The 27365-nt window shown below is 59.0% G+C and overlaps 1 pseudogene; it reads right to left on the reverse strand.

Moving 5' to 3' along the window:
• On the reverse strand, positions 1-26501 carry LOC136544305 (auxin response factor 10-like; annotated as a pseudogene).
• Between the last annotated feature and the right edge of the window lie 864 nt (positions 26502-27365).

A 27365-nucleotide genomic window follows, 5' to 3' on the forward strand; every position in this document is an offset into this window, starting at 1 on the left:
CTCTCTAGGACTGATCTAAGAAGGAAACCGAATGCATGCGGCAGCAACCTCAGCTGTGCATCCGGCTTATTGCATCCTAGGAGTATAGCGCCCGAAGTTATTGCAGCCGATCTCGATTGGTCGTTCATCGGTTGCCAGTGTTGTCGCTGCCAGCGTCGGTCAGTATGGTGATCCTCCGCGCGGATTTCACGAACATACTGCAAACAAGTGAAGAAAAGCGAGAAAACGGCAACCTTTTTTTTTCAGTTTGTTAGTCATCGAAAGGAGTTGTCGTACGGTTTGGATTTGTATAATCAAGGAAGTGCAATGAAGTCGCTGATGTGCTCACCTGAAAGGCTCGTCGCCGACGTGCTTCACCTCGCCGGCGATGGTGCGGTAGACCATGTGGCTCCTCAGATCAGCGTTGTTGCTGATGCCGAACATGCTGGACAGGCGCGAGCAGAGCTCCTCGAATGAGCCCAGCGCCGAGAGGTCAAGGTTCCTGCCGAGAGTGTCCGACTCCACAAACACCTTGCACTGCCCGGGCTCCAGCGCAAACTCAGACGGTGAACTGTCTCCAGATCACCACAATCTCCAGGAGGAGGGCGAATTCTTCTTGGCGGGACTTGCATGGGAGACGTCGGAGCGAGAGCGATCAGACGTGTTGGACGCTTTCTCGTCGCCGCTGCTGGTGGCTCGCGGCGAGGTCGGGACACCAGAGCCGTTGCTGCTTTTCATCTGCTCCACGGTCAGTATCCCCCGTCCGAAGAGGCCATGCCCAACGCTCCTACGTGTCATGCTGCTTCAAGTCTACCCGCCTGATGCATTTGTCCACGTCGACTTTGTTGTATGCTTGCAGGTTGTCAGAATCACCTGCAGAGGCTGCGGTAGCCCCGTTTCTAAAAGCAAACCTTGGCTGTCCTGTGACAGAGAAAAGGAGATGGAAGTGACTGAGGAAAGGTAGAGAGATGAGGTCACAGCAGAATAATGAATGTGGTGGCTATAGTTGTCAAGGACGTCGGCGTTAAGCAGCCTGTTCGGTTGGCTGGTTCGTTTCGTTGCTGATTCGTGAAGAAGTACTGCTGGTTGGTTTGTGTGAGAGAAAAATACTGTTCCGGCTGGAAATTTACAATCGTTTACGATAAGCCACAGCCAAACGAACAGGCTGAAGGGTAGCAGGACCCCGACTACTTAGTTCGTAGTCGCGATCCGTGACTAAGGCGAGGTTTTACCCCTCTACGTCTAGTTTGTTTGGAAGAAGAGAGAAAGAGAGATTAGATGATAATATCTTGCTTGCCTTCTTTCATTGTCACCATACCGACTAAATAGGCCTTAGAGGCTAACAAACCAGGAGCTAATTATTCCTTAATCTAAGGAACTTATTTGATACTCTTTCTATCCTAGCCACTAGATGGTTCAACCTGCTCTGCATGCCCAGAGGGCGACGGCGCGGCCCTAGCAGCGCGCTTGACGGCGCGGCATATGTCTCGGGCGCGCCGTTTCTTTGCATAGGGGTGGCCCCACATGACATCTCTCCCCCTCTCGACGAGCAGCTCGTCCTCGAGCTAGAAGGATGGAAACCTGTCACGAAAGGAGTCCAAGTCTTCCCATGTAGCAGAGGCCGCAAGTTCGCCTTTCCACTGGATGAGCACCTGGCGGATTCCACGGGCCAGGCGAGGGCGCACTGCGTGTTCCGGCTCCGGCTCCACCACACTGTTGCGCATAGCTGGGAGAGGTGGCGGAGCAGCTGGAGGGTTGCCCACCCACTTCTTTAGGAGGCCGACGTGGAAGACATCATGGAGCTTGGCGCGCGGGGGTAAGGCGAGGCGGACAGCCACGTCGTTGATGAGCTCCGTGACGCGGTAGGGTCCGAAGAAGCGTGGCTGCAGCTTCCCTTTGGGCGCCTAGGACAACGACGCTATTGGGCGATGGCGTAAGCGGAGCAGGACCCAGTCGCCCACGGCGTAGGAGACGTGCCGGTGATGCTTGTCGTAATGGAGCTTCTAGACAGCCTGAGCTTGCTCCAGCCGGTACCGCGCGGCCGCCAAGAACTCCTCGTGTTCGGCCATCGTTTGTGCCACAACAGCCACACGTGTGTCCCCGAGCTCACAGGAGCGGATGGTTGGAGGATCGCGGCCATAGACCACCCTAAATGGCGTGTCGTACAGCGAGGTCTAGTACGCCGTGTTGTAGATGTACTCGGCCCACGGCAGCCAGCGGAGCCATTGACGTGGGCAGTCGCCGGTGAAGCACCTCAGGTACATGGCGATGACGCGGTTGACCACCTCTGTCTGGCCATCCGATTGCGGGTGGAACGCCGACGTCATGTGTAACTTGGTGCCCATGAGTCGCATCAGCTCCTTCCAGAACGTGGAGGTGAACACGGGGTCCCGGTCCGACACCATGGACTGTGGCATCCCATGAAGGTGTATAATATCGGTGAAGAACGCCTGGGCCACGGTCTCCGCCGAGTATGGGTGCGCGAGGGAGATGAAGTGGCAGTACTTGCTGAAGCGGTCCACCACCGTTAAGATGACGGACTTCCCCCGCACGCGTGGTAGCGCCTCCACGAAGTCGAGGCTGATATCCGCCCAGACCGCCGTCAGGACCGGAAGGGGCAGGAGCAGGCCGGCCGGGTGGAGGTGTTCCGATTTGTAGCGTTGGCACGTGGCGCAGGCACGCACGAAGTCTTGGACGAGGCGATGAATGTCGGGGAAGTGAAAGTCCCGGCGGAGACGATGCAAAGTGCGCTGCGCGCCCTCGTGGCTGTCCTCATGCACCGCGTCCATGATCTCCGGAAGAAGGGGCGATGTCGGTGGCACATACAGGCGACTGTCGTAGGTCACCAGGTCATCAGTGAGAGACCACAGGGTAGCGCGTGATCCTGCAGCGATATCGTCCCGGAGGGCGACCAAGGCCGGATTGGTGGCCTGAGCTTAGTGAAGGCGCGTGATGAAGTCGAAGCGCGGCGTGGAGATGTCTAGCACAACACCGTCGTCCGTATCATGGTGGGAGAGCGCGTCCGCGACCGTGTTGAGCGCGCCGGGCTTGTACTCGACGGTGAAGTCGAACCCGAGCAGCTTCCTGACCCAATGGTGCTGCGGAATCGTTGTGAGGCGCTGGTCGAGGAGGAACTTCAGGCTGTAGTGGTCTGTGCGCACCATGAAGCGACGACCTTAAAGATATGGGCGCCAGTTTCGGATGGCGTGGACGAGGCCAATGAGCTCGCGCTTGTAGGCGGCGAGGGAGCGGTGTCGGGGCGCCACCGGCCGACTGAAGTACGCAACGGGGTGCTTGTCCTAGATCAACACCGCCCTGAAGCCATGGGTGGACGCATCGTACTCGACGACAAATGGCCGTGCGAAGTATGGGAGCGCCAGGATCGGGGCCATGATGACCGCGATTTTTAGAGCCTAGAAGGCCGTGGCGGCGGCGTCGTTCCAGGTGAAGCCCTCCTTCTTCAACAGTGCCGTTAGTGGAGCTACGATGGCGCCGTAGTCATGGACAAACTTGCGGTAATAGCCCGCAAGTCCCAAGAACCCCCGCACTGCACGTGTCGAGCAGGGTTGGGGCCAGTCATAGACCGCCTACACCTTGGCGGGGTCCATGGCGACGCCGGCGTCGAAGATGATGTGCCCTAGGTAGGCGATGGAGCGCTCGCCGAAAGCGCATTTAGAGCGATTAACGAAGAGGCGGTGCTACTGCATCACGGCAAAGACGACCCGCAGGTGGTGAAGATGATCAGCCCATGATGCACTGTAGATCAAAATGTCATCGAAAAACATGAGTACAAATCGATGAAGAAAAGGCCGCAACATGTCGTTCATCAGGGCCTGGAACGTCACCAGGGCGTTGCATAGCCTGAACGGCATGACCAAGAACTCGTACAGACCGTCGTGGGTGCAGAACGCCGTCTTGGCGATGTCGTTGGGGCGCATGCGGACTTGATGGTAGCTCGAGCGCAGGTCAAGTTTGGTGAAGAACTTGGCGCCATGGAGCTCATCTAGAAGCTCGTTGACGACGGGTATGGGGAAGGTGTCCTTGACGGTGATGGCGTTCAGGGCACGGTAGTCGACGCAGAACCTCCACGATCCATCGGCTTTCTTGACGAGGAGGACGGGCGAGGTGAACACCGAGGAGCTCCGTTGGATGAGTCCTTGCGCCAGCATCGCGGTGCACTGGCATTCGAGCTCGTCCTTGTGCATGGCCGGGTAGCGGTAGGGGAGCACCGCGATTGGATGCGAACTAGGAACAAGGGTAATGCCGTGGTCATGGGCGCGGGGTGGTGGCAGCCCGTGCGGTTCATCGAAAATGTTGATGAAGGAGGCGAGGAGCTCGTCCAGCAGGGATGGCGTCGCCGTGGTGGTGCAGATGGTGGGCGCCTCGAGACCCTGGATGCCCTGCCAACAGACCGGCTGGCCGTTCTGGTGGAACGTCATGCGCCGGGCACCAAAATCCTAGAGGACAGGGCCCAACGTTGCCAGCCACTGAGTGCCCAAAACCACGTCGAAACCTGCAAGGGGCATGACAAATAGATCGGCGTGAAAGGTGTCGCCGTGGATGGTGATCGTGGCCCGGCGGATGACGCCCATGCAGGAGACGCGTTCACCGTTCACCACTGTCGCCGTGAGCCTACATCGGTGTTGTAGAGGGAGACCCGTGCGCTGCGCCATGGACTCAGAGATGAAATTGTGTGTAGACCCTGAGTCTAGGAGCGCTAGGAACAAAGTACCGCCGAGGCTGACATTGAGTTGCATGGTGTTAGTGAAACGAACGCCCGCGATGGCGTGGAGAGAGAACACGGGTGACTCCTCCTCTACAGCCACCGGTTCGGACGACTCTAGGGCCTCCTCCGTGTCATCCACCGTGCTGTCCAGCAAGAATAGGCATTTACAGACCTTGTTATGACCGCGTACGAATTTCTCATCGCAGTTGTAGCAGAGGCCCAAGCGGTGGAGCTCCTCCTGCTCGACTGTGGTCAGGCGCTTGATTGGCCGGCCCTCCACGGTGACGGTAGCTGAGGTGGATGAAGTCGTCGCGGGGGGCGTTGGAAGGGTGAGACGCTAAACGGGCACCGGCAGGAGGCCATGCATGGCAGCGCAGGGTGGCGTTGGGGTGTACTACTCCCGCAGCTCTAGCTTGTGGGCCAAACTCATCACGCCGGCGAGGGTCTGCGGGTTGTGGACCTCGACGTCGAAGCTGAGCGGCGGTAGCAGGCCACCGGTGAAGAGTTGCACCCGCTGAGCCTCATCGAGGGGCCCCGCACAGGGAAGGAGCGCCTGGAAGCGGTCCTGGTACTCGATGATGGTGTCGGTGCCGGTGTGCCTGCAGTCCGCTAGCTCGAAGAGGGGGTTGGATCGTAGGGGAGGGCCATAGCGGAGGTTCAGCAAGTCCTTGAAACACCGCTAGGACAGAATCCCTTCGTCCTGCTGGACCTAGATGTACCACATCTAGGCGCCCTCCTCCAGGTTGTAGGAGGCCATCCACACCTTCTCCTCCCCCATGATCCACTGCTGATGAAAATACGACTCACACCTATTGATGAAGATGAGAGGATCGGACTTGCCGTCGTACCGTGGGAAATCCATCTTCTGGAACCATAGCGGACGGTCCTGGTGGTGCTCACCGGCGCTGGACTTGCTGGAGGATGATCGTGGTTCAGTGGCCAGGCATTCAATGGCCCGAGAATTGGCCTTGACCGAGGTCTACAGGGTCTTGAGGGTGGCGGCCAGGGTCTCTAGGGTGGCCTTGAGGTCGGCGTTGTCCCCCATGGTGGAGGCGCTGCAAGCGGCGGGCGGTGAAGATGTAGAGTGCGACGGCGGTGGAGAGGCACCACGCATAGGCGAGGAACGCCGGGATCGTGATACCAGGTTGTCAAGGACGTCGACGTTAAGGGTAGCAGGACCCCGACTACGTAGTTCGTAGTCGTGATCTGTGACTAAGGCGAGGTTTTACCCCTCTGCGCCTAGTTTGTTTGGAAGAAGAGAGAAAGAAAGATTAGATGATAATATCTTGCTTGCCTTCTTTCATTGTCACCGTACCGACTAAATAGGCCTTAGAGGCTAACAAACCAGGAGCTAATTGTTCCTTAATATGAGGAACTGATTTGATACTCTTTCTATCCTAGCCACTAGATGGCTCAACCTACTCTGCATGCCTAGAGGGCGACGGCGCGGCCCCAGCAGCGCGCTTGATGGCGCGGCGTATGTCTCGGGCGCGCCGTTTCCTTGCATAGGGGCGGCCCCACATGACAATAGTGGTCTTAAAATGCTAGAGCTTACTTGGAGTACTACTTTTTATTGGGACTACAACCGACGTATGCTTGCGTTGGTCGTGCTCTTGTATTCCAATCCAGATTCTCTGAACAAAAGTCACAGGCGACTTTCTTGTTGCCGGATGCCATTCATTTAGAATCCAACGGTGGCTGCCCATCTCAGTTCTCTCACTGTAGGCTTGTCTAGCCCAAACGTGAAACCAGCCCAAGTAAAGCCCACTTCATGGACAGGGGAGACATGCAGTTTACAGAGTTTCAGTATGCAGTCATTTTAGTGCAGAACTAAAATAGGATTCACTTGAATATTTTTAACAGTTCCATGCTGTCTGTGCTTTGGAACCAGGGGTCCCTCAACCAACGAGTGAATCTGTGCTGCGTGCCCCTAATCCCGGATGGTAGTGCAAAGAGACACAAGGTTTATACTGGTTCAGGCAATCGAGGCCCTACGTCCAGTCCGAGAGATCGATCTTGTATTCCTTGCACCGGAGTGCTCGTAGTAGGGGGTTACAAGCTAGGTGAGAGAGGGGACTAGCCCCAGGTCTCGGCGTGGGTGGTGCGGGCTGCTTGAGGCGTTGTTCCCAAGCAGCGTAGGAGTGCGTGGTTCTATCGGTGTGTTCGTCTTTCTCCTCCCCTAGAAATGGCCCCGGTCCCTCCCTTTTATACTCTAAGGGAGGACCGGGAACGTACATAGGTTGCTACATAGCGCTTCTGCAAATGGGGTGTCATGTCCGAGCCCTGTAGCCGGCCACTGTTGTTGTGGTATGGTCGATGGAGTGGCTCCGTCCTTGTCGTGCAGAAGTGACACGCCGGTCATACTTGATCTTGTGCGTCGCGGGGCTCCAGTACAGCTTGATGCAGGACATGGCGGGCAACGTGCTGGTCACCGTGTAATGACGTCGTAGTGGGCAGCGGCTCTGCAGATGCCGAGGCCGAGCCATCGTGGGGGGCTCGGCGGTCATGGACCCTCAGGCTGCCGAGCCCGTGAAGCAAACTGCCGAGGCCTCGGGGGAGTTGTTGGCCCTGGGTACTGATTCCGAGGCCACAGTAGCCTAGGCACGGCTCCCCACGCTGCGTTGTCCTCGGAGCAGGAGTTGGCAGCACAGTGAGGCATGGGTGTCAACCATGTGCATGGTGGTTAGCACAGTGACGGGTAACCCCTGCCCAGTCTGGGGGACGTGCAGGTCATCGCGTGATGACGTCGTAGGGGGCTGTGGCTCTGTAGGTGCCGAGGCCAAGCCATCGCAGGGGGCTTTGGTGGACATGGGTCCCCAGGCTGTCGAGCCCCTGAGGCAAACTACCGAGGCCTTGGAGGGAATTATTGGTCCTGGGTACTGATTCCGAGGCCACAGTAGCCCAGACGTGGCTCCCCACGCTGCGTTGTCCTCGGAGCAGGAGTTGGCAGCACAGTGAGGCATCGGTGTCAACCATGTGCATGGTGGTTAGCACAGTGACGGGTAACCCCTGCCCAGTCCTGCCTCCTGTCCCATCGGCCATTCTGCTGTACTGTGCCGAGCATGCGGTTGTCGTCAGGGGCAGCAGTTGGCTGAGTTGATGCGACACGACGTTTTGTCAGAGGGACGGGAGGAGGAAGAGGCAGCGGAGTGCTGCCAAGCCCGCCTTGCGCGAGACAGAGGGTCGGTGGCCCGGCCGAGGCCTTTGGCGGGGAATCGCTCGAGGTCGGTAGTGAGGGAGCCTCGGGCGAGTCAGAGAATCGGCCGAGGCCCGCGGTGATGGGCCTCGGGCGAGTCGGAGAATCGGCCGAGGCCAGCAGTGTTTAGCTGGTTTCGATCTCTACGAAGTCTAAGCAGTCGTTTTTTGGGTCTTGCTTAGGGTACCCCTTCTCACGGTACCCGACAGTAGCCCCCGAGCCTTGGGGGGAGTGGAGGCACTCCCCCTGAGGTTCTGACAAGAATTGGCTCTTGATAGTTCCTGTCGGGATGGTGTTTTGCATTCGAGGTTTCGGTGGGTGCGCGCGAGCGCACCCGCCGGGTGTAGCCCCCGAGGCCCTGGAGGAGTGATTTCACTTCTTCAGGGGCTTTTTTCTCTTTCGAGTGGAGCGTTTTCATCGTGTTTGCCGGGCCCGTGGGTGCGAGTTCGGATCGCGGGGCCTCGACGATGTCGCGGAAAGAGCCCATTAGCCTCCGCCTGGAGCGAGAGGGCCATCAGGGGTTCTCTCGGCTTTTTGTATGACCCTCGTGCTTCCTTTTCGCTCGAAAGGAGGGGTGGAAGATGCCATGCTACCCTCGGTGGGCGCGAGCGATGGCATTTCCGGTGAGCTGTTATCGGGTAAGTCCGAGTGGAGGCCCGTACCCCGTTCGCTGGGGGTCGGCTAGCGGTCCGGAGACGCGCTCCAAGAATACCGGCGGGTTTCTCTAGTGGGTGCCGAGGACGTTCGCTGGGCCTCGGTGGCTCGGTGCCTCCCTACGGTGGGATCCCATTCGGAGACCTCCCTGCCGGTCTCGGACACGACCCGGGGCGCGCCTGTACGGGCTCGCTCGTGGTCGTCCCTGACTCCTTTATCCTGGGGCGGCTGTCGAAACCCCTGGGGGCCCAGTCTTCGAACCCCTGGACCATAACGGGCTTGGGTCGCTTTGTCTTTATCTAGGCTGTAGGAAGAGCCCCCGAGCCTCTGCACGGAGCGAGAGGGCGGTCAGGGGTCCTCCCGACTTTTTTGTTCGTCCCCCGCACGTCCTTTTCGTTCGGACGGGGGGGCTGTTTGCCGAGCCCACTCGTGTGCGAGCTTGAGCCGCTGGGTCTCGGCAAAGTTGCAGGAGGAACCCCCGAGTCTCTCGCACGGAGCGAGAGAGCGGTCAGAGGTCCCCCTGGCTTTTGGTTCGCCCCTCGCGCGTGAGGGTCTGTCTGCCGAGCCCCCCTCGGGTGCGAGGCTAGGTCGCGGGGTCTCGGCGTCTTTTGCAGAAGGAGCTCCCTAGCCTCTGCACGGGGCGAGAGGACCGTCAGGAGTTCTTCTGGCTTTTTGAATGACCCTCGCGCTTCCTTTTCGCTCGGAAGGAGGGTTTGTTTTGCTGAGCCCCCTCGTGTGCGAGTCTAAGCCGCTGGGCCTCGGCAATGTTTTGCAGGAAGGGTCCCTTAGCCTCTGCGCGGAGCAAGAGGGCCGTCAGGGATTCTCCTGACTTTTTGAACGACCCTCGCACTTCCTTTTTGCTCGGAAGGAGGGTTTGTTTTGCCGAGCCCCATCGTGTGCGAGTCTAAGTCGCTGGGCCTCGGCAATGTTTTGCAGGAAGGGTCCCTTAGCCTCTGCGCGGGGCAGGAGGGCCGTCAGGGATTCTCCTGACTTTTTATTCGACCCTCGCGCTTCCTTTTCGCTCGGAAGGAGGGGTGGAAGATGCCATGCTACCCTCGGTGGGCGCGAGCGACGGCATTTCCGGTGAGCTGTTATCGGGTAAGTCCGAGTGGAGGCCCGTACCCCGTTCGCTGGGGGTCGGCTAGCGGTTCGGAGACGCGCTCCAAAAGTATCGGCGGGTTTCTCTAGTGGGTGCCGAGGCCGTTCGCTGGGCCTCGGTGGCTCGGCGCCTCCCTGCGGTGGAATCCCATTCGGAGACCTCCCTACCGGTCTCGGACACGACACGGGGCGTCCCAAGCGTTTCGCTTGCTTGGGCCTCGGCCTCGCATAGGCTCGCCCGTAGTCGCCCCTGGCTCTGTTGCCCTGGGGCGGCTGTCGAAACCCCTGGGGGCCCAGCCTTTGAACCCCTGGACCGTAACGGGCTCGGTGCCCAGTTCCTTTGCCTGAAAGGAATCAGGGGGGTTATCTCTCTCCCTACGGCTAACAACGGCAGGCGCGCCTTTTGAGGCGGCTTTTTCGGGGAGGCAGAACGGCGCCTGCTGCTGCTGCGGTTGGACGCGACGTGGGGTCAGTCGACGGGACGTATCTGCACGCACGATTTATTGAGGAGGGAGTGGGCGCGTGGGCTGTAAAACCGGATCTGGATAACCGCTCCGGATCTTTTGGGGGAAACTTCCCCGATTTCGTCGCCCGGCGATTTCGTCTTGTCCCTGCATAAATACGCAAAGAACCTCGCCCTTCCCCTTCTTACCTCTTTCGCATTCGCTTTTGCTACCTCCGTGCCGCTGCTGAGAGCATAGAGCGCCGGGGAGGAGAAGGGCGAGGGCGAGAGACTGAAAGAGAGAGGGAGAGAGATAACTGCCGTAGCAGCGTCCTTCGCCGCGCAAATGGCTGGTGGTCTCGTCCTCCTTGCGGCGGATCCCTAGGAGCGGTCTGACGTCACCGAGGAGAAGCTGCAGTCGCTCGTGGAGGCCGGTCTTCTTCGCCCAATCACCGACCCCGACGAGCCGGAGTGGATTGCTCCGGGGGACGAGTCGGAGCCGAGGCCGCGCGACGGCTACGTGGTGAGCTTCATGGTCTTCCACGAGCGAGGCTTTGGGTCGCCGGTGGATAACTTTATGCGGGTGCTCCCGCACTATTATGGCATGGAGCTGCACAATTTCAGCCCCAACTCCATCGCGCAGGCGGCCATCTTCGTCGCCGTCTGTGAGGGGTACTTGGGGATCGCTCCCCACTGGGAGTTGTGGCTCCACTTGTTCCGAGCGACGTTCACCACCAAGCCGGGGGGAACGAGGGGGGCTCGGAAGGTGCAGAGGGCCGGCGGCTGCACCCTTCACGTGCGGCAAGACCGGCAGTCCCTCTACATCCCGGCCCAGCTGTCATCGTCCAACCGTCGTTGGTATGATGGCTGGTTCTACCTCCGCAACGACGGCGGAGGACTTCCCCCTTATACCGGGCGGGTCGTGGAGAGTCAACCGGAGAAGTGGGGGTACGGCGTCATCCAGGCCGATCAGCCTAGGCTGGAACCGCTTTTGAGGGCCTTGCGGAAGCTGCGTGACCATGGCCTTTCGGCGGCTGTGGTCGTGGCGGCTTTTCACCGCCGGAGGGTTGTTGCCGCTGATGGCTCGGCGGCGGCGGCTGTTCGAGATGACGCCGAGCGATCCGATCGCCGGTATCAAGATGTCTGCCTTCGCCCTTACCGACGAAGAGACCCTGCGTCGGGTGAGGGAAACGGTGGACGTGAAGCCGAAGATTGAGGATTTGATGCCGTTCCCGATGCGCCCGTCGCGGGGGTATGTCTCGCTGGTAAGTTGGAAGTTGCCGAGGCTCTCGCGGCCTTCTTGCTTTTTGCCTTTTCGTCTGTTGTCTTACTTCGTCGTTCCCTCAGGGGATAAGAGATGTGCGAGGCTCTCCGCCGCCCGTACCCGAGGACGCCCGGCGGCGATCCGCGAACAGGGCGTGTGCCGAGGAGGAGAAGAGGAAGAAAGATGCCAAGGAGGCGAAGCGCACGAAGAAGATCCTTGCGCGCGAAAAGCTGGACGCCCGCCGCCGGCGTCAGAAGCTCGACGGTCTCCCGTTGGAGCCGTCTCCTTCGTCGTCGGTGTTGGATTCTTCGAGCGACGGCGGCGGGCGCGAGGTGGGGACGGCCTGTTTGGAACACCTCCCCGACATCAGGGAGATGGTACCCGGGGCGTCGGCAAGGAGCCTGACGCCCCTAGGAGGAGGAGGAGGTGTCCCGGGGCCAGTGGCGGTCCGTCCAGTGGCGGTCCATCCCGGGGACGAGGCCGACACACCCGAGGCGTGGGTGTCGGAGGAGCGCGCCGTCGGCCTGACGGGTTCGACGGTGGAGGTGGAGCGGGTGACGGTGGGGGCGACCCCATTGTCTCCGCGAAGGGTCAAGGAGGTGCCGGGGTCCGACGGAGGCCAGCTGGCATTGGTGGACACCGAGGCCGCGCTGCCGCTACCACCGCCACCGTTGCAGAGGAGGCAGGCGGTGTCGAAGCGGCTGCATCCCCGTTCGCGGTGAGCGTCTTCTCTGGTGGAGTCCGTAGTACTTCTTGTTTGCCCCTTGATCGCATGCTGACCTCGGGAGTGTCTTTGTTTCCAGCCAGACGCATCTGGTGGAAGATCCTCCCTTGGCGCCCCGTAAGGCGCTCAAGGTGAACGTTAGCTCCTCCGCCCATCAGGCAGCGGAGGCGCAGGCTGACGCGCAGCGTGGCGCGGCGTCGGGCGAGGCCGTTTCGGAGGAGGTGGCCGCCCAGGAAAAGGGTGCCGAGGCGGCCGCGGAGCGAGTGGAGGAGGAGGAGCCCACGCCTCGCGATGTTGTGGGTCTTGGGGCGATGGAGGCTGGGGCGTCTAGCACTGCCGAGGCCATTGAGAGTGAGGCCGGGGCCCCCAAGACCTCCGAGGTCAGGGCGGTGGACTCCGGGGCCATCGAGGTAGAGATGGCGGAGGCCAGAGCCCCCGGGTCCATCGAGACCGAGGCGATGGAGGTGGAGGCGGAGCAAACTTTGGCGCCGCCCCTGGTTCAGACAATCTCGTCTGATGATTCTTCCCGAGGGAAGGAGGCGGCGGACGTCGAGGCGGCCAGTGCCGCGGAGCAGCAAGTCCCAGATCCTGCCGAGGGGAGTTCAGCCCTTGCCCCGCTACGGCCCGAGCCCCGTGGGTGGAACTTCCCGCGTGTTTTCTGGCGGGACCAGGCTGATCCCGAGGGGGAGCCTGTGTTCGCCCTTGAAGACATCGCCGAGGGGGGGCGTTGGGATACCCTCGAGGAGTACCGCCAACTGGCAGTGCGGTCGTTGCAGACAGCGATGACTGTCATGGAAGGGGACTTGCCTGGTGTCACTCGGGTAAGTACTTTCGTGTCTCGTGCCGAGTTGTCCTCGCAGTGTTTGACGTGCGTTTTTTACCTTTTTAGGAGCTCGAGACCCGGTCCCTTGGGAAATCGGTGTTCCTACGGAGGGAGAGGGGTGTCTGGGACCAGCTCCGGTGACAGAGGGGCCTGCTTGCCGATGCCCAGGGGCTTCTGTCGGCGCGGAGTGCGGAAGTGGAGGACCTCCGCCTTCGTTGTGCTGACCTTCAGGCCGAGCTGGTCACGGCTAAGGGCTAGGCTGCCCCTCTGGTGGCGAAGATTAAGGAACTGGAGGAGGAGAGAGACTCCTTCAGGTCTCGGGCCCAAGAAGCAACGGCCTCTACAAAGGCCACGGCCGGGCAGCTGGGTGCGGAGCAGAGCGAGCATCAGGCGACGAAAGTCGCCCTGGCAGAGGCTACCAAGGCAGGCCGAGGCCTCTCGGGTCGAGGTCTTATCCTGGAAGAACAAGGCCGAAGGTAAGTTCCGCTGGACCATGTTCCTTGTCCATTTGTTCCGGTTCGCGTTTGACTCCTGCCCCTTCGTTGCGACGTAGATCTGGAGAAAGAGGCTTCCCAGGCGGCTGAGGCCTCCGTCGCAGCGCAAGCAGCGCTAGATGTTGAGGTCCGGGAGCACGAGGCGCTGTGCGGCAGCCGTTCGTATCGCCTGCGAGACCCTAGACGTCGAGGAGGTCCAATCAGCCAGCTCCCTTGGGAGCCGCCTGATTGCATTGAGCGGCCGCGTCCACGAGAGGCTCCGGGGGGCGTTGCACACGGGTGTCAAGCGTGCCCTGGCCGTCGTCTCCTCGCATTACGCCATCAACCTCGAGGCTGTCAGCGACGGCTACGTGTTGCCAGAAGATGACGAAGAGGCGGATGCGGAGGTCGCGAAGCTGTTGGAGGCGGCCGAGGCACCTGGCACAGCGCTGGCCCGTCTATTTGAAGAAGAGGTGGTCCCTCCCGCGCCGGCCGCCGGTCCTTGAGCTTTGATCTGGGCCAAAAAAGGGGCCATGTAACCGGATTGGGTTAGTTGTCATATCGTGACGTCTTCGTGGCCGTCGAGGCCTGTAAAGTATTTGCGTACGTGCGTTTTTTAATCGTTTTCTGTTCTACTTCCGAGCCTGTGCCCTCTGTCTCGATCTTGGGAACCCGCAAAGAAATCCCTCGGGACCTAAGCCGTCCTTCGGCGAAGGGTGGTGAGGGAGCTGCCGTAGCCCAGAGGCGTAGGCCGTTCTCACGTCTCGACCGGCCCTTTGGCCTCCAGACAAACTTTTGGTCTTTGGGTTTTTTGTGAGGGTCCCGTCGGAGCGCGAGAGAGTTTGGCGTAGAAATTTTTTGAAAGACCATTAACAAACGGTGTTCGAGACTTAGGGGGTTCCCCTCTTTAGCCCCCGAGGGGGGCTCGGCTTTGCAGAGGCAGAGCCGAGTCCCCCTTATAGGGGTATTGTGACGTCGAGCCCCTATTGATAGACAAGCTCTCTGCATAGAACTTCCTCGGAGCCTACGCTGTCCTTTGGGTGAAAAGGTGGTGAGGGAGCTGCCGTAGCCCGGAGGCGTGGGTCGTTCTCACGGCTCGGCCAGTCTTTTCGCTTTTGAGACGATCGTGCGGTCCTTAGGTTCTATACAATCGACTTGTCTATCAGGGGGGTTCCACGAAAGATTATAACAACTAAGAACGCTTCTTTATTGTATTTCGAGAAACCATGTAAACAACGTTTGGAAATTTAAGGGTAGAAACGACGTAGCTGTTCTATGTTCCAAGCGTTTGTGAAGATTTCGCCCTTCTCGTTGGCCAACTTGTAGGTCCCGGGCTTCAGCACTTGAGCGATGATGTACGGCCCTTCCCAGGGTGGGGTCAGCTTGTGGCGGCCCTTGTTGCTCTGCCTCCGTCTCAGCACCAGGTCGCCCACCTTCAGGTCTCGTCTCTGGACGCGCCGGGCTTGGTAGCGTCGTAGGGCTTGCTGGTACCTGGCTGAGTGTAGCAGCGCGACGTCTCGGGCTTCCTCCAGTTGGTCGAGGGCGTCTTCGCGGGCAGTGCGGTTGCTTTGCTCGTTGTACGCCTGTAGCCTCGGGGAACCGTATTCTAGGTCAGTGGGGAGGATGGCCTCGGCTCCATAGACCAGGAAGAACGGTGTGAACCCCGTGGCTCGGCTCGGGGTATTCCTTAGGCTCCAGATGACTGACGGGAGTTCGGCGAGCCATTTCTTGCCAAACTTCTTCAACCGATTGAATATTCTTGGCTTAAGGCCTTGTAGGATCATGCCGTTGGCACGCTCTACTTGGCCATTCGTCCTTGGGTGCCCTACGGCTGACCAGGCCACCCGGATGTGGTGGTCGTCGTAGAAAGTTAGGAATTTGCGACCGGTGAATTGTGTCCCATTGTCAGTGATGATGGTATTAGGAACCCCGAACCTGTGGATGATATCCGTAAAAAACAGCACCGCTTGCTCGGATTTGATCTGAGCGATCGGACGAGCCTCGATCCATTTGGAGAATTTGTCGATAGCTACCAGCAGATGGGTATAGCCCCCGGGTGCCTTCTGCAGAGGCCCAACCATGTCCAGCCCCCACACAGCGAATGGCCATGTGATGGGGATGGTTTGGAGGGCTTGGGCCGGGAGGTGCGTCTGTCGAGCGTAGTACTGGCATCCCTCGCAGGAGCGTACTAGCCTCGTGGCGTCTGCCACCGCCGTTGGCCAATAGAAACCTTGGCGGAAGGCGTTACCCACGAGCGCCCGAGGCGCCGCGTGGTGCCCGCAGACTCCCGCGTGCAAGTCCCAAAGTAAGGATTGGCCAGCCTCGGTGGTGATGCATCGTTGGAGAATACCGGATGGGCTGCGCCTATACAACTCGCTATTGCAGAGGACGTAAGTCTTGGCAGCGTCGCGCAAGCCGCCGGGCTTCGGTTCTGTCAGCAGGAAGTTCTCCTCGAACTGAGGCGATCAAGGAAAGGGACTCGCCAGTCCGTTCCTGGATCGGCCTCGGGAGGCTCTGCGTCAATTGCCATGGCCTCGGGCCCGGCGGGCGAGGTCTCGGTGGCAAAGGGGGCCTCGGGCCCTGCGGTGGGCTCGGCTGATGGGCCCTCTTCCGTCGAGGCATAGTCGACGGATGGCTTGTGGAGGTCTCTGGCGAAGACGTTCGGGGGAACCGGGGTCCGTGCCGACGCCATCTTTGCTAGTTCGTCCGCGGCCTCGTTGAACTTTCGTGCAACGTGGCTGAGTTCGAGACCGTCGAACTTGTTCTCCAGGCGACGTACTATCGTGCAGTACGCCTTCATTTTGGGGTCATGGCAGCTTGACTCTTTCATCACCTGATCGACGACGAGCTGCGAATCACCCCGTACGTCGAGACGTCGCACTCCAAGTTCGATGGCGATTTGCAGGCCGTTGACGAGGGCCTCGTATTCGGCGACATTGTTGGAGGCGGCGAAGTGAAGCCGGAATCATGTAGCGCATGTGTACTCCGAGGGGCGAGACCAGGAGCAGGCCCGCGCCGGCCCCAGTTTTCATCAGAGACCCGTCGAAGTACATGGTCCAGCATTCTGATTGGATCTGAACGGGTGGCAGCTGTGTGTCGGTCCATTCGGCTACAAAGTCAGACATGACCTGTGATTTGATCGCCTTCCGAGGCGCGAAAGACAAGGTTTCCCCCATGAGTTCGACAGCCCACTTGGCTATTCTACCCGAGGCCTCCCGGTTTTGGATTATCTCTCCCAGAGGAAAAGACGACACCACAGTCACCGGGTGGGATTCGAAGTAGTGACGCAGCTTGCGTCTAGCCAAGACTACGGTGTAAACCAGCTTCTGGATGTGGGGGTAACGTGTCTTAGTCTCGGAGAGCACTTCGCTGATGAAGTAAACAGGTCGTTGGACGGGTAGAGCGTGTCCCTTCTCCTGCCTCTCGACTACTATGGCCGCGCTGACCACTTGGGTCATCGCAGTGACGTAGAGTAAGAGGCGCTCGCCCTCGGTGGGTGGAACTAGGACTGGGGGGGGGTGGTGAGCAGTGCTTTGAGCCTGGCGAGGGCTTCCTCGGCCTCGGTGGTCCAAGAAAAGCGCTCGGACTTTCTCAAGAGGCGGTACAGGGGCAGGCCTTTTTCGCCGAGGCGCGAGATGAAGCGGCTTAGGGCCGCAAGGCATCCCATGATCCCTCTGCACCCCTTTGAGGTCCCTGGATCGGGCCCATGTTGGTCACGGCCGAGACCTTCTCCGGGTTGGCCTCGATCCCTCGTTCCGAGACTATGAATCCCAAGAGCATGCCTCGGGGAACCCCGAAGACACACTTCTCGGGGTTGAGCTTGATGCCCTTCTCTCTGAGACATGTGAAGGCAATCTCCAAATCGCCGACGAGATCCCCGGCCTTCCTGGACTTGACTACGATGTCATCTACGTAGGCCTCGACGGTTCGCCCGATGTGTTCACCAAAGACTTGGATCATGCATCGTTGGTAAGTAGCCCCTGCGTTTCTGAGGCCGAACGGCATGGTTATGTAGCAGTACATGCCGAATGGAGTGATGAAAGAAGTCGCGAGCTGGTCGGACTCTTTCATCTTGATTTGGTGGTAACCGGAATATGCATCAAGGAAGGAGAGGATTTCGCATCCTGCAGTGGAGTCGACGATTTGGTCAATTCGTGGTAGTGGGAATGGGACTTTCGGGCACGCTTTATTTAGACCAGTGTAGTCCACGCACATCCTCCACTTGCCACTTTTCTTTCTGACTAATACAGGGTTAGCCAACCACTCTGGATGGAATACTTCCTTGATGAATCCGGCTACCATGAGCTTCTGCAATTCTTCGCCGATGGCCCTGCGCTTCTCCTCGTCAAATCGGCGCAGGCGCTGCCTTGCCGGCCTGGAGCCTGCCCGGATATCTAAGGCGTGCTCGGCGACCTCCCTTGGTATGCCCGGCATGTCCGAGGGACTCCATGCGAACATATCGACGTTCGCACGGAGAAAGTCGACGAGCACGGCCTCCTATTTGCTGTCGAGGGTGGCGCCGATCTTCAGTTCTCGGCCGTCGGGGACGGTGGGATCGACGGGGACGGGCTTGACAGCCTCCGCGGGCTCGAAGGTCCCGGCGCGCCGCTTGGCGTCGGGAACCTCGCCACCAAGCTAGACGAGATCGGCGATGAGGGTCTCAGCCTCCACGATGGCCTCGGCGTACTCGATGCACTCGACGTCGCAGTCGTATGCATGCTCGTACGTGGACTCGACGGTGATGATGCCGTTGGGGCCTGGCATCTTGAGCTTGAGGTAGGTGTAGTTGGGGATCGCCATGAACCTGGCGTAGCACGGGCGCCCCAAGATGGCGTGGTAAGCCCCCTTGAATTCAACCACCTCGAAGGTGAGGACCTCCTTGCGGTAGTTGGAGGGAGTGCCGAAGCAGACGGGTAAGTCGATGCGCCCGAGGGGTCGCGTGCGCTTTCCTGGCACGATGCCGTGGAAGGGCACGGAACCGCCTTGGAGCCGTGATTGGTCGAGCTCCAGGAGCTCCAGAGTGTTGACGTAGAGGATGTTGAGGCCGCTGCCTCCGTCCATGAGCACTTTGGTAAGTCGGGTGTTGCCGACGATCGGGTCGACGACAAGCGGGTACCGCCCGGGGTTTGGAACATAATCGAGGGTGGTCATCCTGGTCAAAGGTGATTGCCTCCCGAGACCAGTCGAGGTACCGGGGGGTGGCCACCTTGACCGAGAAAACCTCCCGGCGTTCCCTCTTTCGCTGGCGTGCCGTGAGGCATGCCGAGGGTCCGCCAAAGATCATGAAAGCGTTGCGTACCACGGGGAACCCGTCGTCCTTGTCCTCGTTCCGACCGCTGGGGCCCTTCTGCTTGGCGTCGTCGTCGGGGAGCCCGAGCCTGGCGTAGTAGCGCCGGAGCATGGTGCACTCCTCGAGGGCGTGCTTCACCGGACCTTGATGGTAAGGGCAGGGCTTTTTCAGCATGTCGTCAAATAGCCCGGGGCCGCGGGGGCCGCGGGGATTCCTGCGATCCGTCGTGGCGACATGGACGGCCTCGAGAACTTCCTGCTTCCCTGGGCGACCCTTCTTCTTTTTCTTAGGGAGGTGGGGGGCTGAGGCCTCGGGGGCCTCTTCCCTCCGCTTCCCCTTGGGGTCAGGCGTTGGGGAAGATGGCTCCGACAGCCTCTTCCCCTGAGGCGAAGCTGGTGGCGATGTCGAGGAGCGCGGCAGCAGAGCGTGGGACGTTGCGTCCTAACTCTCGGACCAAGTCCCGACAAGTGGTGCCGGAGAGGAAAGCCTGGACGATCTCCGAGTCGCCGACGCTGGGTAGCTCGGTGCACTGCTTGGAGAAGCGCCGGATGAAGTCTCGGAGAGACTCGTCTGGCTTCTGGCGGCAGCTTTTAAGATCCCAGGAATTCCCAGGGCGCACGTATGTGCCCTGGAAGTTCCCGACGAAGATCCTAACCAAGTCGCGCCAGTCGTGGATTTGCGAGGGAGGGAGATGCTCGAGCCAGGCTCGTGCCGAGTCCGACAAGAGCAGAGGGAGATTGCGGATGATGAGCAGGTCATCGTCCGCGCCACCTAGCTGGCAGGCCAGGCGGTAATCGGCGAGCCAGAGTTCCGGGTTGGTCTCGCCGCTGTATTTCGCGAGGTTGGCCGGCTGTCGGAACCGGGCGGGGAAAGGAGCAACACGGATGGCCCTGCTGAAGACCCGAGGTCCTGGCGGCTCAGGGGAAGGACTGCGGTCCTCACCGCTGTCGTAGCGACCGCCTCGGTGTGGGTGGTAGCCCCGTGCGGCTCCGTCGTCGTGGCGCCGTCGCCTGCCAACTACTTCGTGGTCGCCCTGTGCCTCGCGTTGGTCCCTAAGTCGGTCGCGCACCGAGGGGGCCCTGTTGACCGTCGGCGCGCGAGCGTCCTCGGGACGGACCGAGGCATCCTGGCCCCGGCGAGGTTGCGCTGTGGGTTGCTCCGAGGTGCCTCCGCGCCGGCGGGAGGCGGAACTTTCGGCCTGCTGCACCGCTGCGGTCTCGAGGAGATCGCGGAGTTCCCCACGGACCCGTCGCCCCTCGGTGGTGGAGGGCTCGGGCATTGATCGGACCAGCATCGCAGCTGCTGCGACATTCTGGCTAGCGCGATTAAAGATTGGGGGTGGCGCTCCCTCCTCGTCGTTGTTGATGCGGTGATGGACGTCGCGGGCCCTCCCTCGGGCTCCTCCGCCCTCACCGCGCCCTTGCTGCTCCTGCTCGAGAGTGTTCCGAAGCTGTTGTAGAAGGAGTCGGTCTTGTTCGACCTTGTCTCGAAGCTCGCGGAGCTGCTCCAGGTCTGGGCGTCGATGCCCCCCACGAACGGGATTCTCGTTCCGTGCTGCCGGGGCCTCGAGACGCGGAGGTGTGGCGTCGCCCGCCCCTGCCTGGGGCGGGGAATGGTTGCCTGTCCTTTCGTCCTCTTCGCCCGCCCTTGGCATCCCGAGCCCGACGTGGAAGCACTCACGAGATGGATCGTAAGTCCCTTCGTCGTCAGAGTCGGAGTAGCCGAGGCAGTAGTCGCTTACGGCCAAGAATTGGCGCAAGGCCCCAGGGTTGTGGAGTTCGGAGAAATCCACCCTGGGCCATGCTTCGTCCTCGTCCGAGGAGTCGGAGCGGGTGCTCAGGTCGAGAGTGAAGCGCTGGCGGCGTTCCGAGGGGTGCTCGTGAGTGGCAGCGTAAGCGTAGGCGTAAGAGGCGGCGGCATTTCTTAACCCAAAGGGGTATGGGGACGGTGCCGTCTCCATACTCTGCCCCGCCCGGGTCGGCTCTTCAGGGAGTGGTGGAGCGGAGCTAGACGACTGGGCGTCGCCGCGAGCCACCGGCGATTTTCCTTCGTCCATGCTCAGGCCAGACAGGTCCCCAGCCAGGGACCCCGTACCAACAGCTGGTCGTAGGGCATCGGCGGGGGAGGGCGTGGCGCCCTGGGCTCGCGTAGCGTCGGGGTGGCCTTGCTCGCGTCGCGCCTGGCGAGCGTGGCGAGAGCGGCCGCCCGGGCGCCGCCTGCGCCTGGGCTGCCGGGGCGCGACTTCATCGTCGGACGGTGGGGCTCGAGGAGTGAGGAGCACCATGTCGTACTCATGCCCTAGAGACATGAACTCTAGGCTCCCGAACCGAACTACGGTGCCGAGACGCAATGGTCGTACGGGGTCTGCCATCCGGAACTTGCTAGGATGACGAAGCTGACACGCAGACGCCCCTACCTGGCGCGCCAACTGTCTGTGCTTTGGAACCAGGGGTCCCTCAACCAACGAGTGAATCTGTGCTGCGTGCCCCTAATCCCGGATGGTAGTGCAAAGAGACACAAGGTTTATACTGGTTCAGGCAATCGAGGCCCTACGTCCAGTCCGAGAGATCGATCTTGTATTCCTTGCACCGGAGTGCTCGTAGTAGGGGGTTACAAGCTAGGTGAGAGAGGGGACTAGCCCCAGGTCTCGGCGTGGGTGGTGCGGGCTGCTTGAGGCGTTGTTCCCAAGCAGCGTAGGAGTGCGTGGTTCTATCGGTGTGTTCGTCTTTCTCGTCCCCTAGAAATGGCCCCGGTCCCTCCCTTTTATACTCTAAGGGAGGACCGGGAACGTACATAGGTTGCTACATAGCGCTTCTGCAAATGGGGTGTCGTGTCCGAGCCCTGTAGCCGGCCACTGTTGTTGTGGTATGGTCGATGGAGTGGCTCCGTCCTTGTCGTGCAGAAGTGACACGCCGGTCATACTTGATCTTGTGCGTCGTGGGGCTCCAGTACAGCTTGATGCAGGACATGGCGGGCGACGTGCTGGTCACCGTGTAATGACGTCGTAGTGGGCAGCGGCTCTGCAGATGCCGAGGCCGAGCCATCGTGGGGGGCTCGGCGGTCATGGACCCTCAGGCTGCCGAGCCCGTGAAGCAAACTGCCGAGGCCTCGGGGGAGTTGTTGGCCCTGGGTACTGATTCCGAGGCCACAGTAGCCCAGGCGCGGCTCCCCACGCTGCGTTGTCCTCGGAGCAGGAGTTGGCAGCACAGTGAGGCATGGGTGTCAACCATGTGCATGGTGGTTAGCACAGTGACGGGTAACCCCTGCCCAGTCCGGGGGACGTGCAGGTCATCGCGTGATGACGTCGTAGGGGGCTGTGGCTCTGTAGGTGCCGAGGCCAAGCCATCGCGGGGGGCTTTGGTGGACATGGGTCCCCAGGCTGTCGAGCCCCTGAGGCAAACTACCGAGGCCTTGGAGGGAATTATTGGTCCTGGGTACTGATTCCGAGGCCACAGTAGCCCAGACGTGGCTCCCCACGCTGCGTTGTCCTCGGAGCAGGAGTTGGCAGCACAGTGAGGCATGGGTGTCAACCATGTGCATGGTGGTTAGTACAGTGACGGGTAACCCCTGCCCAGTCCTGCCTCCTGTCCCATCGGCCATTCTGCTGTACTGTGCCGAGCATGCGGTTGTCGTCAGGGGCAGCAGTTGGCTGAGTTGATGCGACACGACGTTTTGTCAGAGGGACGGGAGGAGGAAGAGGCAGCGGAGTGCTGCCGAGCCCGCCTTGCGCGAGACGGAGGGTCGGTGGCCCGGCCGAGGCCTTTGGCGGGGAATCGCTCGAGGTCGGTAGTGAGGGAGCCTCGGGCGAGTCGGAGAATCGGCCGAGGCCCGCGGTGATGGGCCTCGGGCGAGTCGGAGAATCGGCCGAGGCCAGCAGTGTTTAGCTGGTTTCGATCTCTACGAAGTCTAAGCAGTCATTTTTTGGGTCTTGCTTAGGGTACCCCTTCTCACGGTACCCGACACATGCTAATAAATAACTTCCATCAATAGTCACCACTACAGCATATAATTGTGTACAGTTAGCCAGAGAACTATCAAGGCTAAAGGAACCAAAATAATCTCCATTCAAGCAATCCATTAGCACACAGGTGCTCAACAATCATCTCAAAAGACGGAAATGTTCCATATGTGATAGCAGCTACTAAATCAAAGATCTAAAAAAAGATCTTGAATGGCCCGGTCAGAGAATTTAGTACGACCCTGCAAAGGCAAATGAACAGTTAGAAAAGAGAAGAGAAATATTGAGAGGTTTGTGGCAAGTGAAGCACATGATTGTGTTGAAGAATTAGATCAAGCACTTCATAATTCCCTGTCACTCGATCTAATGTAATACCCATACGAACTGGACAACATGTTCTTGTTTCAGCTCGAGGATTTTTTGTGACATGATCTCTCCTGTCTCGTGCTCGACAACCCTCCTTGGCACACACATATCTACATGAAGTTACCCTTTTATCATATTTACTTTCATTTGTGTACCATTTTCTGACCTCAAAACCTGCATGACCCCCATAATCTACCCAAAATGACCAAGCATCTTCCAAGTTTCTAAATTTCTGACCAATATAAGGTACCCAAATTGGAGTTGCATTCTCTCTGTATGAAAATAAATGCATGCTTATTATTGCTGCACATCTGGAAGTAAAAAAAGGGGATCGAATGTAAGCATATCTTACTTGTCGGGTTGCGCCATTGGATTTTAAGTAAAAGTTAAGGGCTCAAAGAACACTGCACAAACAATGAACGTGTACGAGTGAATTTTCAGACTCATGAACAAATAATAGTGAGACAGGGAAGATTTTTTTGCTACCCATGGAGAAGCAGTATCACAGCAAGGAAGAGGAAGATGAGACCCTGATCATCACCCAGTTTACAACTCGCCGGTAAGTGCGTCAGTCACCCTCCGCCAACCACAACACCATGCTCAGTCATGGCATGAGCCTGCGCCGTCTTCGCAAGACAACTTCGGACGACGACGACTCCGGCACAACCGACGCGGTGAGTGGAAGAGACGCGAGCGCGAGCACAGCAAGGCACGACGACTGAGGCGGGTGCGACTACTGCGGCCAGGCGCGACGACTGTGGCGGGTGCGAGCACGACCTAGCGGCGGCGGCGGCGGCAACCAGGAAATTTCCACGCCAAAAGCAGCCTCTGAGCCGTCGACGTCTCTTAACCAGGAAATGGGCCTCTTTACTTGGGCTGTGTTATACGTGTGGGCTGACCGGCTGAGCAGGCTGGCAAGGGGAGAGATAAGTGGCCACCAGCCGTTGATTCGTGTATGGATGGCATCGGACATGCCTAAAGTCACCTGTGACTTTTTTGTTCACAAAGTCAGAGAATCTGGATTTGCTTATATTCCCCGGTGGCTTGACGTCGTCGCCTTTCTTGGCCTCAGGTGATGGAGAGCGGGGCATTGGGCTGCCGATCTTCAAGTCGGTTGCGATCCTTGGCGCGGGAGGGGCTTGGTGATCGGCGGGGCGGATGCCACAGAACAGCAGGCTTTGCTGCAAGTCCTCGCTGAGGTGGAGATCCGAAAAGAATGGAGCGAATTGCGGGAACGAGATCCCTGCAGTCGACCTAGCTGACTGCTCTCTACGGCCGAGAGATCTACAATCTGTCCGTTCCGTCGAAAGGCCATCTCAGGATGAACGGTAGGGGCTCCAGGTCAGTTATGCACGAGAAAGATGGCGGCAGAGAGTCGTTCGAATTTTTTACTTTTTAGCCCCTTTTTTTTAAAAGTTTGTCATAAATAGATTCATGGAGGAAAGATTTCAACCCTTAGCTCGGCGATGCTGGCGTCGAGCTAACACGTCTCGGCCCCAGCGTCTCTGGCGCCGAGATCTTGGGCTTAACGCTGCCGTGGCGCTGATTTGGCAGACAGCTCGGCGCCATAGATGCTGACGCCGAGCTGGGCGCCGTAGACGCTGGCGCCAACTCAGTGCCCTGTGCGAGAGGCCCTGATGGGACAACCTTGTGGCCATGGTGTAACAGGTCCCGTCCAGGGCTCCAGGCACAGCAAGACTGACCAGGAGATCCACGAGAATTTTTTGGCACTGGTGGGCGCAACGCGACACACGGTCGACCTCTCTCATCCCTCGGGAATCGCACGCACAGCTTCTCGGGACCACCACCCCCAACATGCCGCGCTGACGCGGGACGCGGGAATCTCGCCGTGAGTTCTGCCCATGCGCATCCCACTGCAGTGCCAGTGCACTGTGCACTGCGCGCGCCGCCGCCCGGCCAGCTAGTCTCGCCAAAACGAACGGCCACGGTCACTCTTCCGCTGCACGCCTGCCGGGCGCGGGCCTGCCCCTCATGTGCCATGCTGAAAGACTCAGGCGTGTATTATAGGCTCTGTCTCCGTACAGAGATCGACCAAGGCCTTGTTTAAATCACCTCCAAATTTTCACTCTCTCTCCATTATATCAATTTTTGGACGTATGCATGGAGCATTAAATGTAGGTAAAAAAAATAACTAATTGTACAGTTTGGTTGTAAATCACGAGATGAATCTTTTGAGCCTAGTTAGTCCATGATCGGACAAAGTTTGTCAAATACAAACGAAACATGCTACGATGTCCAGGTTGTAAAAATTTACTATCTAAACCGGACCCAACTGTAGGCTACGTACTACTGTAGCACAGTATTGGCGCAGCTGCAGCTACCTAATGCTGATGCTAGTCGGCTGAATTTCACCTCTGGATGGAGTACGTTTGGCGTCCGGGAACGGATCTGATTTATTCGTTATTTTCCTTGGAAGGAAATGCTGCCTCTATCACAACACGGTCATTGCAGGTTCAATAGTTGAGATAAGTGTTTAACTGTAAGATAAGTCTTAATAGCCAAACCATTCACCAACTTGTCTACAGCTAATTTAATATATAATTTTTAGTACTGAAATGGTCCCACCGTTCAACTATTCCATACTCTCTTTCTTACCCTCCCTCTCACGCTGGATAAAAATCAGAAAAAGGCAACAATTTTTTTTTTGCATGGGAATATGTGATTAGCTAGTCAACTTCTACAGCGCTAAGTAGTCCCGTGCCATGTTTTCTCTCTCCTTCGGATTGGCAAAGCTTCTGACACGCTTGTTGATGCGACTGTTGTTGTACCTACCCTCACAAAAGAGACCTGCCTTAGACTGTCTTCAACGGCGTGTCCTAAACACAAAAATGCGTTACGTACAGTGTTTTGGGTCCTCAAAACACTTTCCAACCGAAGACCGAAAGCAGCTACGCATTCTGCGTTCTCGGCGAGTTGGGAGGCAATTCTGCGTCCTCGAAGAGAGCCGACCCAAACCTGCAGTGGTGGGCCCATAGGAGCCGTCGGTGCAGGGCGCGGCCGGCTCGACTCGACGAGGCAGGTCCGCGGTGGAGCGCGGCCGGCGGGGCGAGGCGGGCTCGAGGACCCTCGTCTGGGAGCAAGGCTGCTCGCGTCTGGGAGCGCCCTACCCCGTGCTTCCCCCGGCACGGCGAGCTTCCCCCGCACTGCGGCCCACCTCCTCGCCGGCGCGCGCGGCAAGCTTGCTCCGGCGCGCGGCCCGCCTCCACCTCGGCCACGCCATCCTCCTCACCTCCGCCATCTCCCTCCTCCGCACGGGATCGAGCGCGGGCGCGAGCTCTGCCGGGGCACGGGCGCCACCGGCCGGATCCGGGAGAGGGAGGCTCGGGGAAGAAGAAGGGGAGGGAGGGGGGCCGAATCCGGCCAGGAGAGGGAGGGAAGAAGGCAGGCCGTGTCCGTGGCGGACGCCGCTTGCTCCGAGCGCTGCTGGCGAGGCGCTGCTGCCGCCTGGGGAGAGGAGAGTGAGGGAGCGTGGGGATTTGGGGCTCATCGTTGGAGAAGTCAAGAATAGGATGCGTCGAAGATTTCACTGTGCCTTACCTAAACCATCAAATATGTATCTGATTTGGATCAGACCGTTGGAGTCAGTCTTACCATATCAGAACATGGCCATCCAGAAGCTACGACCAACAGGCGCTACTTGCCTGTTGCTACTCAGCAATACTCCTATAAAACAGATAAAAACTTGTGACCAAGTTGGCCCATGGCATTGAGCGCGTGTGAAAGTTGGAATTTGGACTACGGTAGCATTTTCGTTTTTATTTGACAAATAGTGTTTAATTATAGACTAATTAGGCTCAAAACGTTCATCTCGTAATTTCTAACCAAACTGTGTAATTAGTTTTTTATTTCGTCTATATTTAATGCTCCATATACGCAAGATTCGATGTGATAAATCCTATAGCACTTTTTGAGATTTTGAGCGGGAACTAAACGCAGCTCGGGTGCTGTCTTCCTGTCCTTTCTGAGCTACTGCCAGACAAATTCACGGTGGGCTATGGATTTCATTACTATTTCCCGTACGTGTACACTAGCTTATTCTTTTTTAATTCTAGAAAAAACATAGGGTAGTACGCCTGCATGAGAGATCAGTGTCTAGTGCACCCGCCACCTGGCCATCAGGGTCCCATCAATGTCCCATCAGGGCTGTACAGGATGCCACGACCACAACGTTGTCCCATCAGCGCCTCTCGTAGCCAGCGCCTGCGCCTACCACTACCAGCCAAATCAGCGCCGCCACGGCGTCGAGCCCAAGATCTCAACGTGAAAGACACCGACGTGCTCAATGTTAATATCGATGGCGTCAGACACCGACGTTGAGACGTGTTAGCTCAATGTTAATATCGATGGCGTC

Source organism: Miscanthus floridulus, chromosome 3 (assembly GCF_019320115.1).
Source record: "Miscanthus floridulus cultivar M001 chromosome 3, ASM1932011v1, whole genome shotgun sequence".
Taxonomy (NCBI): Eukaryota; Viridiplantae; Streptophyta; class Magnoliopsida; order Poales; family Poaceae; genus Miscanthus; species Miscanthus floridulus.